Source organism: Cydia pomonella, chromosome 16 (assembly GCF_033807575.1).
Source record: "Cydia pomonella isolate Wapato2018A chromosome 16, ilCydPomo1, whole genome shotgun sequence".
In the NCBI taxonomy this organism is placed as follows: Eukaryota; Metazoa; Arthropoda; class Insecta; order Lepidoptera; family Tortricidae; genus Cydia; species Cydia pomonella.
In genome coordinates, this window is record NC_084718.1 from 5,585,919 (window position 1) to 5,601,522 (window position 15,604).

General features: G+C 37.4%; 1 long non-coding RNA gene across 1 annotated transcript; it reads right to left on the reverse strand.

Moving 5' to 3' along the window:
• Positions 1-10,902: 10,902 nt before the first annotated feature.
• Positions 10,903-12,534, reverse strand: LOC133526506 (uncharacterized). The gene is made up of 2 exons (XR_009800738.1): positions 11,495-12,534; positions 10,903-11,082 (listed from the first exon to the last, which is right to left on the reverse strand). It is a non-coding gene; the product is annotated as an uncharacterized LOC133526506 (long non-coding RNA).
• Between the last annotated feature and the right edge of the window lie 3,070 nt (positions 12,535-15,604).

Here is a 15,604-nt window from a genome sequence, read left to right on the forward strand (position 1 = left end):
CAACAAATAAATATTACAATAATCCCTTAATTGGATCAAATGATTGCAAAATTATTTTCTTGCTTCGTTATTTTCTTTCGACTCGTTTGTACCTATATTATTAATTCTAAGGAAAAAATATTAATATTTCTTAGAGTTGCGCTCAAAGAGTTAAGAGTTATTAATTTAACTTTATTTTGGGATTCAGAAAAACAAGTGTAATGTGTTTTAATATTTATATAATTAGAAAGATATCGATGACCGGTCTGGCCTAGTCGGTAATGACCCTACTTATGAAGCTGATGGTCCTGGGTTCGAATCCCGGTATTTATTTGAGTGATGAACACGGATATTTTTTCCTGAGTCATGGGTCTGTTATTTGCATTTGAGTATATTTATAAATTATAAATATCGTTGTTTAGGTACTCACAACACAAGTCTTATTGAGCTTACCGTGTATATTTAATGTAAGCAGAAGCAACGCAAAGCGAACGCGAAGCTAGCTTGCCAGACAAAACAAAAAGTGTAGTCAATATTCTTTATTTACAATAACAATATAAATAATGGATATAAAATTAAAACTAAACTACCCATAAAATTAAACTACTTAAAAATAAATATATATAGTCGGTGGAGTAGACGCCAGTTTTCGCGGTCCTCGGCCAAGTTCTTTAGATCCCTGTAAGACACGACATTTGCTTTTCCTTTTAGTTGTTATTTCAACTTTGTCAAGAAAAATTAAACTAATATTAAATAAAACTAGAACTAAAAGATATACTAATTTTATTAACAAATTAGTTATAAAAATAATGCCCCTTCTAAATCCTCCGCCTGCGGCATAGATCCCATAACGCTGGCCGCGTTACCTCTCCTCTGTATTGCCAGGGATGTACGCTGGGAGAGGTAAGCGCCAGCCCTATGGTCTCCAGTGGCGTCGACCAGCCGTGCCGACAGGACCTCCATGAAGGTTTTAGTGAGTGTATTGTAAATTCAAACCAATACATTTTTAAATTTAATATTTGATCCAATAAATTTGATGATTGAATACACCTTTTATTACGTAATATCTAAATAATAGGTATTGGTTTCTATTAGCACGTCTTCTCATCTTGGGGTAATATGTGAAGAGAAGGGTCAGTTTTTAAAAATACATAAAAAAATTATGGTGGTAAAGTATAAAAAAATTATGTATAAGAACAGTTTCAGAAAATGTGGTAGATTGTTTAAGTATCTAAATTACGTTGAAATTAAATCGATTTTCAGAGAAATTGTGACTTGTTTTGAAGTAATTTCTGGAGAAAATTGATTTCATCTAACTTTCATTTTCACTACTTCAAATATTAAAAAAATATTACTTAAATGAAAGATAACAAGACGTGCTAATAGAAACCAGTACTTGTTATTTATAATAGTTAACAAAAGGTGTATAATTTAATCGACTAAATCTATCAATTTGAAATTTTTCCGACTATAATCCATAACGGCCTCTTAACGGAATTTACATTTACTATGAACACATTTAATAAAAAAATGCTGCATATTGACTCTGTCATGTTCGCTACTAGGTGATTGTTATTGTTATACTTGTAATAAATGCTGTATCGCTTTCTGTTTTTGTACATTTAGTTTTTAATCTTAATTGTTACTAACCATTGTTATCTTTAAAATAAATAAATTGAAATTTAACATAAAAGTAAAATTGCTTATTTAACAACGTCAGACCACACAGTTCAATTCGATCGCAATTACCATCAAATCGCTATTACACGAGGCCGGGCCATAATAAGTGAATTAAACGCATCGTGCATTAGTATAATCGGGCGACATGTCGCGTCGCGTCGTATATCGGCGCAATGACGCACTTACTTTGAAGTAGTGTCGCCGAAACTGTAGGCGAAGTGAGCATGGAACCATCTTGGTACTTGGTAATCGAAATAATATCTAATAAATATGGATGTTAGCAGAGATTCGGATGAAGAAAATGGAGAAGCAACATTTAGCTAGGAACAATTTCAGTTAGATTAGATAGCAACGTTTTGTAGACACAAAGAACCCTGTCGCAAGGCCGATATAAAAATTGACTCTTAATTTCTGCTTTAATTGTGATTTGTAGTGTACGAGTTCACCGTGTTTTTTTGATTTCCGTTCATTTCAAGGGTGCTTTCCTGATCTTAAATTAGTTTAATTTCTCAAAGACACTGGTATTCTAATAAACTCCATTTCGGAGATAATCAATAAATTATTTTTATCTGATAAGGCCCCTACAAGCGTGTACACTTGCCTTGGGGCCTGTTATGTATTGATTAGTGTTAAGTACGACTTTATAAATTTGCTACTAAACGTAAACTAGTACTATCTCGGACGATCGATGTTCGAAATGTCATTGTTCACAGTTTTCAATTGTTTGGTTGATTTTAATTGTATTGCCCCTGCAACGCTATATTATGTAACTTTTTTTTGTTAACTAGGTATGCTATTTAGTTTCCTGAAACGTTAACGGAATTCAATAAAAACACAGTATACTTATAGGCAGTCTGTTTGGTTGATTCTGTAAAAGGTTGGCTTGTTGTGAGACCTTCCCAGTGCCTATGAAATCCTCTGTACCATACTGAGCCCCAAACGAAGACCTAACATCATGGGGAGATGGGAGACTAAAGCTCACAGACTCCGTTTGTTGGGCCATCTTGAGATAAGGGATGAAATATCTGGGAGACCGAGCTTTGCTCGAAAAACTCCGCGTTATAAGAGACTCCCAAAGATAAGACCTAGCTAGATCGGTTTTTCGTCCCCAAAAACCATCATATAGCAAACTTCATCGAAATCGTTAGAGCTGTTTCCGAAATCCTTAAAATATATAAATATACGAGAATTGCTCGTTTAAAGGTATAAGTCAACGGAATGTAGAAAAGAGCGTACCTGGGCCGCCTAGTATGAGAACGTCCTGTCGGATACCCCAGGTGTCGCTGGCGACATAGTGGAGGCGGATCTGCGCAAAAGTATCAAAACTGCTTGCGCTCGCGCACCACGCAGCGTTGTCAGTGCACACATTACCGTGAGATACTGTGGCATTGTCGCGATTGGATTTAGACGCGAATTAAACCGAATTATTACAAGTGAATTAGGCCGATATGGACTGGACACCCACGTGCGAGGCTTGACACGTTTTTGTCGTACACCCCGGGGAAAGAGTATTGAAACAGCATTGTTTTCTTTAATATAAGTATCATGTTTCTATTATGATTGTATATTGGTAAGCAAAACCTTACATTAGGGAACTCTAAAATATTAAAAATACACACTATGCAATAAACCATCTATACGCCGTGTTTTTACTGAATTCCGTTAACTTCGGGGCATGAGTAAGTAAGTTTAAGCAAACTAAATGTCATAGGTAATTTTAAGCTCAGGAATGCACCCTTGAAATTAACGGAAATAAAAAAGCACGGTGAAGAGAGAATAAAAGACCTACTATATTTTTCATATGCTAGTATTATTAGCCCCAAAAAGAGGGATGAGTATACTCGTACAGTACTGTTACTTACAAAACTCGTTCGGACTATACACGGTGTAACAAAAATAGTGGGGATCTGTTTAATGGCATATCCCGTATCGTGTTCTGATAAAAAAAAATTTTAGGCGCAATTTTTTTTTTCATCGGGCAGGTCGACCAAGTCGGCCCACCGTCCATACAAAAGGCAAAAATCTCGTCAACATTTTTTGTTAGAGTATGTATTAAATTGCAAAATCCATCACAGAATGGAACTATCGAAAGCCTAGTTCGCTGTTTATCGCGTTTTTGCGTTAACAAAATCGCCTTTGTTCTCACGGCCAACCGATCCGGGCTAACTGTCGTGCTAAAAATCCTGTAGCTGCAAACTATCACATGTAATGTTCGGCGTTTCCTACAACACTTTCGCGGGTGTTTTACACGGGATTAGTTATAACTTACAAGCGCGGGCGATTCTCGATCTACTTATGTTTCTGGATTTTTAAACATTAAAATACCCATTGTTGGCATTACGAGTACTTTGTCGAATTCGCTATTATTTTTCACCTTATTGTTACTAGACAAACGACCTATTATGTTTACATATTTACAAAGCTAATTCAGACGCAAAATATTAATATATGACAGTATCATATCACATGTTGCCATTTCATACAAAAAACTATATCAATATGAAGGGCATTATTTTCAATGTTGTAGAGGCATCGATGTTGAGGGTGATGACATTAACAGTTCTCGTTCCCTCATTATTGAGGATCGCGACCACATGTGATTTGTCTCTTTGTGTGGTTATAAGCCGCGTGGAGCGTGGGCTGCACGGTGCAGACTGCTGCCAGCCATCCTCTTTACAGCGCTACAGCGCTCGACCATCCCATACGGGCCCCACGTGAGATTTGCCATAACACTCTGCCAGCTCTGCGGCGTATCTCAGCGGTGCAACCAATATGCATCTCTACATATGCTGCCTGGAACCAGACCGTGTTGGACACTTAGTAACTCGATGCGGTAGTGTTTCGGCCGAATTTACTTACAAAATACAGAAGACTACACTACTGTTGCTTTGCTACATAGGATTTTTTTCTTGTTTATAAAGATAGTCCGTTTGACCAAGACCTCACCTGATGGTAAGTGATGATGCGGTCTACGGTGGAGCACGCTTATCTATGAGATATGTACCTATTTACTCTAGCCTTGAAGAGATCCAGATTGTACTCACGCGGAAACACAGACCCGGGCAGGGCATTCAACTCCTTGGCAGTTCGCATAAGCAATGTTGATTTTGAATTTATTTTTTGCAGCGATATTATGGTAGAAACTCTAAAGGCTATAAAACAATCAATAGCTTTTAATATCCACCTATCATATAGTTGCATCGGGACGATAGCAACTGCTACATGTTCTGCCCGGTAGCAGCCCTCGTCGGACACGTTGTGGCGACACTGGACACTAAATCGATACGGTACTGTCCCGGCCGTATATATTTACTTTCAAACTACGTAAGACTTACCTGAAAAAAAAATCTGTTACTTAGGTATTTGCAGTGATATTATGGTAGAAGCTCTAAAGGCTATAAAACTATCAATAGTTTTTAATATCCACCTATCATATAGTTGCATTGGGACCGATAGTAACCGCTACATGTCCTGCCCGGTACCAGCCGTCGTCGGACACGTTGTGGCGACATCGCACACTAAATCAGTAACTCGATACGGTAGTGTCGCGGCCGTATTTACTTACACGTCCATTTTGTATCGACTACACGGCCACGATTGAGAGCTTAGCGCGTTTATGTGGATCGATAGTGATAGATATCGATTTTATACTGGATTTGGCTGTAATTTATAACTGAACATGCTCTTAAAGACTGGGGTTTATGTATGCTTATGTCTAATGCCCAGGGGAATAAACTCAAAAGTTATTCGAAACCCACCCTTACCGTTGATGTATTTTACCGAGATCAGGATCTAGTTTGTTTCAACTTGAACTAAAAATGGTTTCGTAAGTCTGGATTTTCTGAAATTTCTGAAAACGAAATTTTATGAGTAAGTTCGATAATTATTGTAAGAATGCAGCCTTATTATTAAAACATCCTAATGTTTTGTACAAAAGACAAAAAATAGAGAGCTAGACAAATTATTACATATTCTTACAGCCCTTTTTAATTGCCGTACAAAATCAAATTTTCAATGAGTATAATAATAGTATGAAAATCTATCGCAGTGTTTTTTTTTTATTGTCACATACTTAAGCTTCTTCCATACTTTTGGCCTGGGGTGTAGGTGCATAACATCTGCATTTTGTCAAGACCTGGGTGAGTGCTTCTAGCCCTTCGGGTGGCAGCGCCTCCGGTTGAACGGTATGAGAAATGGCGTGGTCATTTTTTTAAATATTTCTTACGTGGCAGAGGCCGGGAGCCGGATACTCTCCTAATTGGCGGCGAACCGGGAGACGATACCGTCATAACAAGCCGTTGAGTGGCAAAGACCGTCTCCCGGCCTCTGTGCGACGCCGTATTTCGCGCCTAAAATAAAACCGTTAAAACTATGCCTTGCTTGCTCACTCTTGCAAGATGCATTTGTCAATAAACAAGGATGGTATTCCCTAACGTCGAATTCCCACATAAAACAAAGTTTGTAGGCGTGATGTCGCCGACAGTCACCAATCAGTCTTTGTGTTCATTATGATATTCAGAAAGGAAACTTCTTGTAAAGCCGAAGTTTGACAGCAACCCAGGGACGAACTATTTTGTCCCTTTCTAATGTATGACACTCTCCTTCCTGCTATTTAAGGTTGTCAAAAGTCAAGTCATTATCTTATCTGTGGTTGTGCACGCAAAGGAATGTCAAGTTGTGCCAACCTTAATTGTTCGCAGCAATGCTGAGCTGACCGGAGCCGAGAACACCTGAACCATCGGTGTACACTGCCTGAACGCTGCAGTTTCCCCCCTATTGGTATAGTAGGGGGCTCAGCAGTGGGGTCATTTTTGAACCCTAGTCCGATTTCTATAGTTACGAATAACTATTCTAGTTTGTTGCTTTATTCATTTCTAAGCTATGCAAAGACAGATTGTCATATAAAATATAGAATAGAAAGCACACAAAAGTCCAGCGAGTTTACTTTAGCTTTATGGCCGCCATATCAGCGTTTACGACGCGCGCGCATGTATGTTGTGTGCGATACCGGGATCGTTGCGTGGAAATATTGTTATGGCCGGACAGTATGGTGACAATGGATACGAAGGATGCTTAGAGCATACAGTAATGGAGTAGCTTTTCAGTAACTTATCCCTCAGTTAAAAACCTGGCATAATGCACAATGTGCAAATTTCGTTTAAAGACAATTCCATGTGTGATATGTTTGGGTCATTTTTGTTGTCTTGTTTCTGACCTGCACTCTGTCACGCGTGTATTCTATTTAATAAATAAAAATGTCAAGTGCTATCGCATGTGTTTCTAGCTGTAGATTATATTTTAAATGAGAAAAAAGTAAAAAAATAATTTCATCTCATACAAAAAGTTCCACTCGGTCACATTTTTTGAAGACCAAAAAAATTACAACGACCAGAATTTTCACATTTGCGTCAAAATGGGTATGAGTATGAGTTTTTTTTAATTAGTGTATGAATAATCTTTTGCACGTGTTACTTCATCTCGCCACAAAATTCGACAGAAATGTTTGTACGCAAATATGACATACAGGTACTTCAGTAAAGTTGCTGTGTGCTCTGGAAGGATGCTACGTCAAATTGAAAGCCTACAAAATTTATTTAAAAGGAATGTGCACGATTGCTTCTCCCTATATATATAATCTTACTAGTCCCCATTTTTCTCTGTGGATATTGACAATATGGAATATATTTTTCACGTGTTTTCACCACACCAGTAAAGTTGGTAAAGGCTGTCTTGATTGTTTGGAAATTGATGAGAAAGTTGCATTTTATCCACATGTGTGGTAAAGTAGTCTGATACAAATTTTGAGTTTTTTTCTTATGTTGGCTGGTAGGATTGACTTTTAGATGATGATTTTGAATGATAAATATATAATAACGTTCATTTGGATTTGATTTGGTTTGGTTTTGTTTGATATTTTACAGTTATTATTTTCCTTGCGTTGGTGTGGCACATTTTTTTGTGTTTCACTTGGTGGAAAAATTTGTTTAACCATCGTGCCTTGAAACCCTTGCAACGCTCAAGATTCAACTTTTCGAACCACTCGCTACCCTCGCGGTTCAATTTTGGAATCTTTTGCTTGCTCGGGTATCAATATTAGCGCAAGCGGTTAAACAACAACTTCGCCCCCTTGTAAAACAAATAACTATTAACAAAATTTGATATAGATATTTTAGATTTTCCATTGAATCTCAATGGCTTATACAACGGATAAGATGGCTTATATAAATTGCAACAAAGTATTTTATATTGTATTGCAACTATTGTTAACCCTCAACCGGAATAGAATTTTCAAAAGAATCGTAGGTACCTAACATGTTAAATACTCTAGGCATCCTAAAAGTTATTTATCACCGGCCATATTCTTGTACCTAGTCGTCCTCGTCTCGAGTACTTGTAAACCTTATTTTCATATACATAAGAATCACCAAAGGTCAATAATATTGTTGCTGTGTACGTATCCTCGTACACAACGCCGCGCGTTAGTGTGACAGATGCCTGACAAATTTACGCGACAGATAAAGCTTATCGTGCGCATGACTTTATTACCCACTTTCGCGCACGAGCGTACCATACACAGGATGAATGATATACTTAGTCAAAAATTTTGGAGCGTAATATTGTTGAATCAATTATATATTTATTTGCTGAACATTTTTTTTCTTATCATTAAAAAAAATCTGAGGTTCGTAGAGTCGTAAATCGTAATCCTCCTTGCATCGTATTCCTCAATTTTGAAGGTCGTGACCTCCCTTCTATATCACTTTCTGCTTCTGTCTCTGGCGGTGTGGAGAGCCATGCGAACTGTGGAGTCAAGAGCAATGTGGATCTGGTCAGACCAACGTATTAGACTGCGTCCGCATCCAGGCCTTTCGCTTTTCGAGCTTTTCGAGGTTGCCACCGTCTTATCGTAATATGTATTTAACATTTCAGTATCACTTGTATACCTATTTTGTAATATGCAATATTATTATACCTAGCGTAAAATACATACAACATACATACATACATATATACATATAATCACGCCTATTTCCCGGAGGGGTAGGCAGAGACCACGGATTTCCACATGCTACGATCCTGACATACCTCTTTCGCTTCCTTCACTTTCATGACATTCCTCATACACAATCGTCGGTTTAGGGTGCTCTTGACCTGGCCTTTCTTCAGGATTTCCCCGATTTGATCAGAGAAAGTCTTCCGAAACATCACACAATTTTTTACCATATCAGCTCGTAAAGGCTCTCTTTATTCTTTCTTCAAAGTGATTTCATGTACATTTTGAGTAGTCCATATTGGGCGGTGGAATTGATTTTTAAGTGATGATTTTCTCTCTTCTTCTTCCTCGCGTTGTCCCGGCATTTGCCACGGCTCATGGGAGCCTGGGGTCCGCTTGACAACTAATCCCAAGATTTGGCGTAGGCACTAGTTTTTACGAAAGCGACTGCCATCAGACCTTCCAACCCAGAGGATAAACTAGGCCTTGTTGGGATTAGTCCGGTTTCCTCACGATGTTTTCCTTCACCGAAAAGCGACTGGTAAATATCAAATGATATTTCGTACATAAGTTCCGAAAAACTCATTGGTACGAGCCGGGGTTTGAACCCGCGACCTCCGGATTGCAAGTCGCACGCTCTTACCGCTAGGCCACCAGCGCTTGATTAAGTGATGATTTTGGATTACAAAATTTTAATAATATTAATTTGGACTTGTAATATTTTACAATAAGTAGTTTCGCGTTGGTGTGGTAAATAAGGGGCCTTATTCGAGATGCACAACTGTCAAATTTCGCGTCCACATCAAATCAACACTTGATTCTATCGCATGTTGATTGTATCAAGTGTTGATTCTATCAACTGTGGATATTATCATTTGGAACAATCAAAACTCATTCATAGAAAAAATAATCAAACTAAAATCAACTTTGTTTATTACTACTATACAGTTTGTAATGGCTCTGAACTCGAAGTGGATCGGTTTGATTTGATTGTCACCTGACTGTGGATTGCTAATGTCAAATTTTGACAAGTGTTGATTTTATTGCTAGACTTTTTTGTCCATGGGCTTGGGCACCATCTTGGATTTTTTGACGTACGACAGGGAATACCCTTCCTTTCATACAATATATGGCATAGAGTAAGGCGTCTTTTTTTTAAAACATAACTTTACAAGAATCAGCGACATCTTGTATCCGATAGGATAAGTAATGCGCTATGAATAATGCGGCGGCGAGTAGTGAAACTATACCTGACAATGTCAATCAATTAAAAAGTGACCACACAGTTGATGGTCGATAAAGGCGATTATTAATTGAATTTTAACGACAATAAAGCACTATTGACATGCGATCTTTTTGTTGAACCCACACCTACACGTCGAATAATGCTCGCTCCACATATTCTCCTAGAAACGCTCAAAATTCTAAAAAAATTCAAGCAATTTACTCCGCACCCAGTTGCTTCTAAACCACGTTCACGATCCAAGTTGTAAGTATACCTTAACACATCTTTCAGGCATATGATTTAAAGTCCGTTTTTTAAAAATTACGAGATGGTTCATGAATCCTTTATTATTTTTCCAAAAATTACGCTATTACATTATTTATAAAAAAGATATAATATAACTGTTAGTAACTCGGTCACTTGGTCTATCACCAACTATTTGAATGCTCTTTGTATGTATACGCAACCCCATTGTACAGTCGCCATCACCATTAAGACCTACTGTATGGTCTATATTACACGTTTGGCGGGTAGTGAAATTTGTTTAGGTATCCTCCTTGTGACTAGTTAGAACAGTTTGACGGGATGACGAATAGGAACAGTACCCCTAGTGTAAATATTTTCGACAGCGAAACGTGACGTACGCGTTTGCGTTAAGTGTCATTTTGTATGAGATTTTTGACTTTCCAAAACGTCCCGCTTGGCGCGCTGTTCAAAAACCCATACAAAATGAGACTTAACGCAAACGCGTACGTCACGTTTCGCTATCGACTAAATTTACACTAGGGGTACTGATTTGCAGTTTGACCAATAGCTACAAAATTACGATGTGTCCTAATAGAACTAAATCTACTTGTGACGGGTTGAAACAAATAATACAGCTTTTGGCGGTGTGACCGGTTAGAACAAAATTTTGGTGTGATGAGTTGATGCCTAAATCGACCTAAGTACTTACTGTTTATATAAACCTACAAAAAGACGATTCCTATGTACAGGAGATTAAATACATATTATGTTATTCAACTACGAATTAAAAAATATATATTTCTGTTTACACATTTTTTTAACGTTTTTCTTTAATAAAATAAAACATTAAAGTTTTCTGTGACTATATTTCATTTTCTTGAGTGTAGATTATTAGTTTCAGTTTCCAGTTGGTACCAGGAACTACACCTCTTCAAAAACTTTGCTGGTTGTTCGACATCTGTAAGTTTATATATAAAATATCATAAAAACACTTAAGATAAAAACTTATAAATAAATTCTGGTCGGTCGGTGGTGTGTCCAGAAGGCTGCTGCCCCTTTGGATAACAATGCTGATCCGCCGATTGAAATATAGGCCAGGCCTCTGGTCACCAGAAACCTTTAAAAGGCGTTTTGACATTTCCTCATAGACCCACGCTAGGACCCCAGGGTTTCAACTTCAACCCCAAGCGCCACAAATATGTAGCTAAGGTTTTAAATTCTAGACTATGAACATGAAATATTGTTGGCTAGTTAGGGAATTAGAAAAAAATAGTAATAGGAGACGGCCGTGGTCGTGGTAGGTAGGTACATCATGCGTGGGCCAGGCAAGCCCTGAAATTATGCACCAATTTTACTATAACTTTGTTCACCTATTGACTGTTTCCAAGATAATCGTTTTTAATATGTAGTCCGTATAATCGGGCAGTATAATTTGCCTCATATTTTTAACACAAAATAATTATCGGTACATATATATGTACCTATTTTGCAATATTTTCTTGTTTGCATCATTTAGTTACTTGTTTACTCCGATTGACGTGTTTATCATTTTCGTTACTATGACAGCGCAATACTTTAAATATTGTAACGTGAAGGTTGAGTCCGGTGCCAAAATAACTCACACTAATTTAAGACCCACCTTACAGTTTACATAGCGGCATTGTCCTACGATGCTTTAAATGAATACGGTAAACATTTAAATACTACTACTAGGCGTTTATTGCGCGTACTCAGTCGAAAAAGTTTGAAACCGATTTTGACGAAGAGTGCATGCGTATTGCATATTCGAGCGATAGAGAGGCAAATAAAGACAGGATATAGTTGCCTTTTCTCAATACAAATTTGAATACTCAAGCCGTAGCCATTTTGGTGGTTATACTGCTTTGTATATGTGCGTAAAAATGTGTATGTGTGGATTTTTAGGGATGTGGACGGGTCGATTTTGATCATATTATATATCGATAAGTGCTACACAGCGAAACTTCGATATCTTCACAAGAAATAAACATCACAGATGGATAATAAATATTTTATAATATAATAAGATAACTAATTTCTTGCAGAAAACATGTTTTAGTAGTTATTTATGTATCGTAATTAAAATATCCTGGTCCTTATTTTACTTTTTAGCTTCTCTATGTGCAATCGGTATGTCAGGCTTCTGTCCAGTGTAACACCGAGATACTTTGGGGAATAGTTATGTTGTAAGGCTGTACCCCGGAATCTAACTCTGAGGGTCTTATGTGCCAGCTTATTGGACAGGTGGAAACAGCAAACTTCGGTCTTAGAAGGATTTGGGCACAGGCGCCAACGGGTGAAAAAGTCGGCGGCAGAGGTCATATAGATATAGCTACATGATAAAAGAAATAGAATCCTCCATTATGCGTGGTCGGACGCCTGTTTTTCTGCCAATGCCTATTTATAAATCTGTTAAGACCTTTTTTCTTGATAACACCTAAAATAATAAGTTTATAATTAATCTCAATGTCTCCAGTTTGCTGTTTATTCAAACAGAAAAATCCAAATTTCTCAGTCATTATACGACCGCTGTCTTATATTATACGCCATTAAAAATTCAACATTAATAACAATTAATTAGGCATATCGTCCAATTTATAGTATGGCACAGGTATTAGTTCTTACAAAGTTGACCTTAATTTACAAATTTATAAGGAGTTGATGTAAAAGTGAATTGGAAGAAGTTGATAAGCAGACGCAACCAGCTAGTCGCCGAAGCTCCGCTTCCCTCGGATGAGCCAATTAAGCCTGCACCTAACAGGCTCTGGCTCATAGGGGGCTTTGAGCTTGCTGTTGCGTCAATTTTCATATTAACAAAAAAAGCTAGTCTAACAACACAATTAATGATTATTTTGCCGCATTCTTCACTATCTCTCCCTGTCTCACTGCCATCTGACCTTCTAACCCAGAGGGGAAAATATACCTTATTGGGGCTACTTCTTCCTCGTGATATTTTATTTAACCGAAAAGTAATTGGTAAAAGTTAAATGATATTTTGCACACAAGTTACAAGATGTTCATTGTTAAGAGCCGGGGTTAGGACCCACGACCATTGGTTTTAAAATCAAACTTTATATGTAATTTGTATTTTTATAATAAATCAGTTTTCTTTTTGACATTTATTAATTGTCAAGATTTTTTTAAATCCTGGACAATTGTCACATGTACGTTTTTATGATAGATCTACATCGACGCAACTGCATGTCATTGTCATGGTTCTTGCGGTTTATTTTTATAACGCCAAGATCGGAATTTGGCAGCTAACTCCATCTTGCGTCGAGTAGAAGAATCAAAATCGTACAGAAAAAACTACTCTCTGCCTTAGGATCCCCTTTCAAATGTCATAAATCCAAACATGGCAGCCATACCCATCGACAAAAAAGTCTACCGTTGATCTAATTTCATTTGACAGTTAACTAATACGTATTCGACACGCTTATATTTGACAACTAGAATCCTGACTAGAGCTGGGACTGCGTACCAAAAGTACGTCTCTGTTACTCGTACCAAAAGTACGTCTAAAATACCACTTTTACGAGTATGACCCCCAATAGGCAGTTTACGTATTTGCCGGTCTTAGGCGTCTTACAAATAAGGATTATTTATGCAAATATCGACTTATTATTTCGGTAGGGGTCGGAAATATTATGACGTTTTGAGTGAAGGCTATGAATCCATTGACATATTTTTATTATATATTATTACACTATTTTTAGATACAACAGACGCCCAGACGACCGTCTGTTAACAAAATTTTGTTTTGCTTAAAGTAACGGTAAGAATGGAGGTACGAGGTGATGAAAGTTTCATATTTGTTTTATTTCAGAAATCAAAGTTCGTACTTTTAAATACTCGACAAGCTAAAAGTAGTCTATTACAAAAAACCTGTTCCAAAAACTATTCCGGTACAACGCCCCGCCTCTAGTGTGGATATTGTTCACTGACAGGTGTTGATGATAGCAATTCGACAAGTCACAATATTTCCCACATCAAATGGAAATCAACACGAAACGTCACTTTTAGCATGTCGAATAAGGGCCCTGATCGTGTTTCACCGCGGTAGCATTGTTTAATAACTCTCATGCATTGACACTCTCGCAACGCTCAAGATTCCACTTTTCGAACTACTCGCTACGCTCTTGCTTCAATTTTGATGAGGTTATACATCAACTTTGCCCCCTTGATAAACAAATATGAATTGTCAACGTGCCGTTTCTGTCCAGTGGAAGGCGCCAAGTTCGCTAAGGTATTTTTGCACTTCGTTTCGCTATGCTGAGAACCATGGCGATCTTTGGTGTCGGAGGCCAAGATCCACTTCGGGTCGCTGCGTGAGTAAGTAGTAAGTAAGTAAGTACATATTGTCAACGTATTTTCGGAACTCCCTGTATAATGTGGGATGTGGAGTTATCTGTTGGTAACATACGTAACTTAAGCATAAGTTATGTTAGAAATTCAATGAGTGGTTTACAGTATTACCTACCATACAGATAAGAGTCAAATTATTTTTCACCACTCCAGCTGGAAAAGGCTCTCTTGATTATTCAAAAACTGGTGAGAAAGTTTCATTTTATTCACATGTGGGGCAAAGTAATCTGATGCAAATTTTGAGTTGTTTCCTAATGTTGGCTGATAGAATTGACTTTTAAATGATGATTTTGAACGATATTTTTTTATTACGTTCATCAAGATATGATTTAATTTGTTTTTTTTTATTTCATAGTAAGTAGTTTCCTCGCATTGGTGTGGTGAAAAATTTTGTATTTCACTCGGTGGCAAAATTTGTTTAACCCTCGTGCATTCATACCCTCGCAATGCTCAAGATTCCTCTATTCGAACCACTCGCTACGCTCTTGGTTCAATTGTTGAATCTTTCGTTTGCTCGGGTATTCATTTAAGCACGAGTGGTTAAACAACAACCTTGCCCCCTTAAAAAACAAATAACTATTGACTCATAGCCACAACTGTAAAAACTAATAAAATTTATATATACGCGGTATATTTTTTTAATATGATATTAGGTCTGTTATGAAATAGAACGTGAAAAAAACTGTGCTCTAAGAAGAATCAAACAATGTTACTTTCGCGGTTTTAATATTATTATTATAGATAAAATGAGTTTTTGTCTGACATATCACAACAATACCAAACCACAGAAAATTAAATCAGAATCGGTCTCTACTCTACTATATAGTGCCCACTAGGGAGACACTAGAGAGTTCGGGCTCCATTCGGCTCAGCATTGCTCCGAACAATTATTAGGGTTGGCACAACTTGACGTCCCTTTGCGTGCACAACCACAGATAAGATAATGCCTTGAATTTTGACAACCCTAAATAACCGAAAGGGTTAATGCCATACATTAGAAAGAGACAGCATCCCTGAATCGCTGTTAAACTTCGGTTTCGTAGGAAGTGTCATATCTTAGTACTATTATTTATTTTGTTCTCTAGGTACGTCTTTCG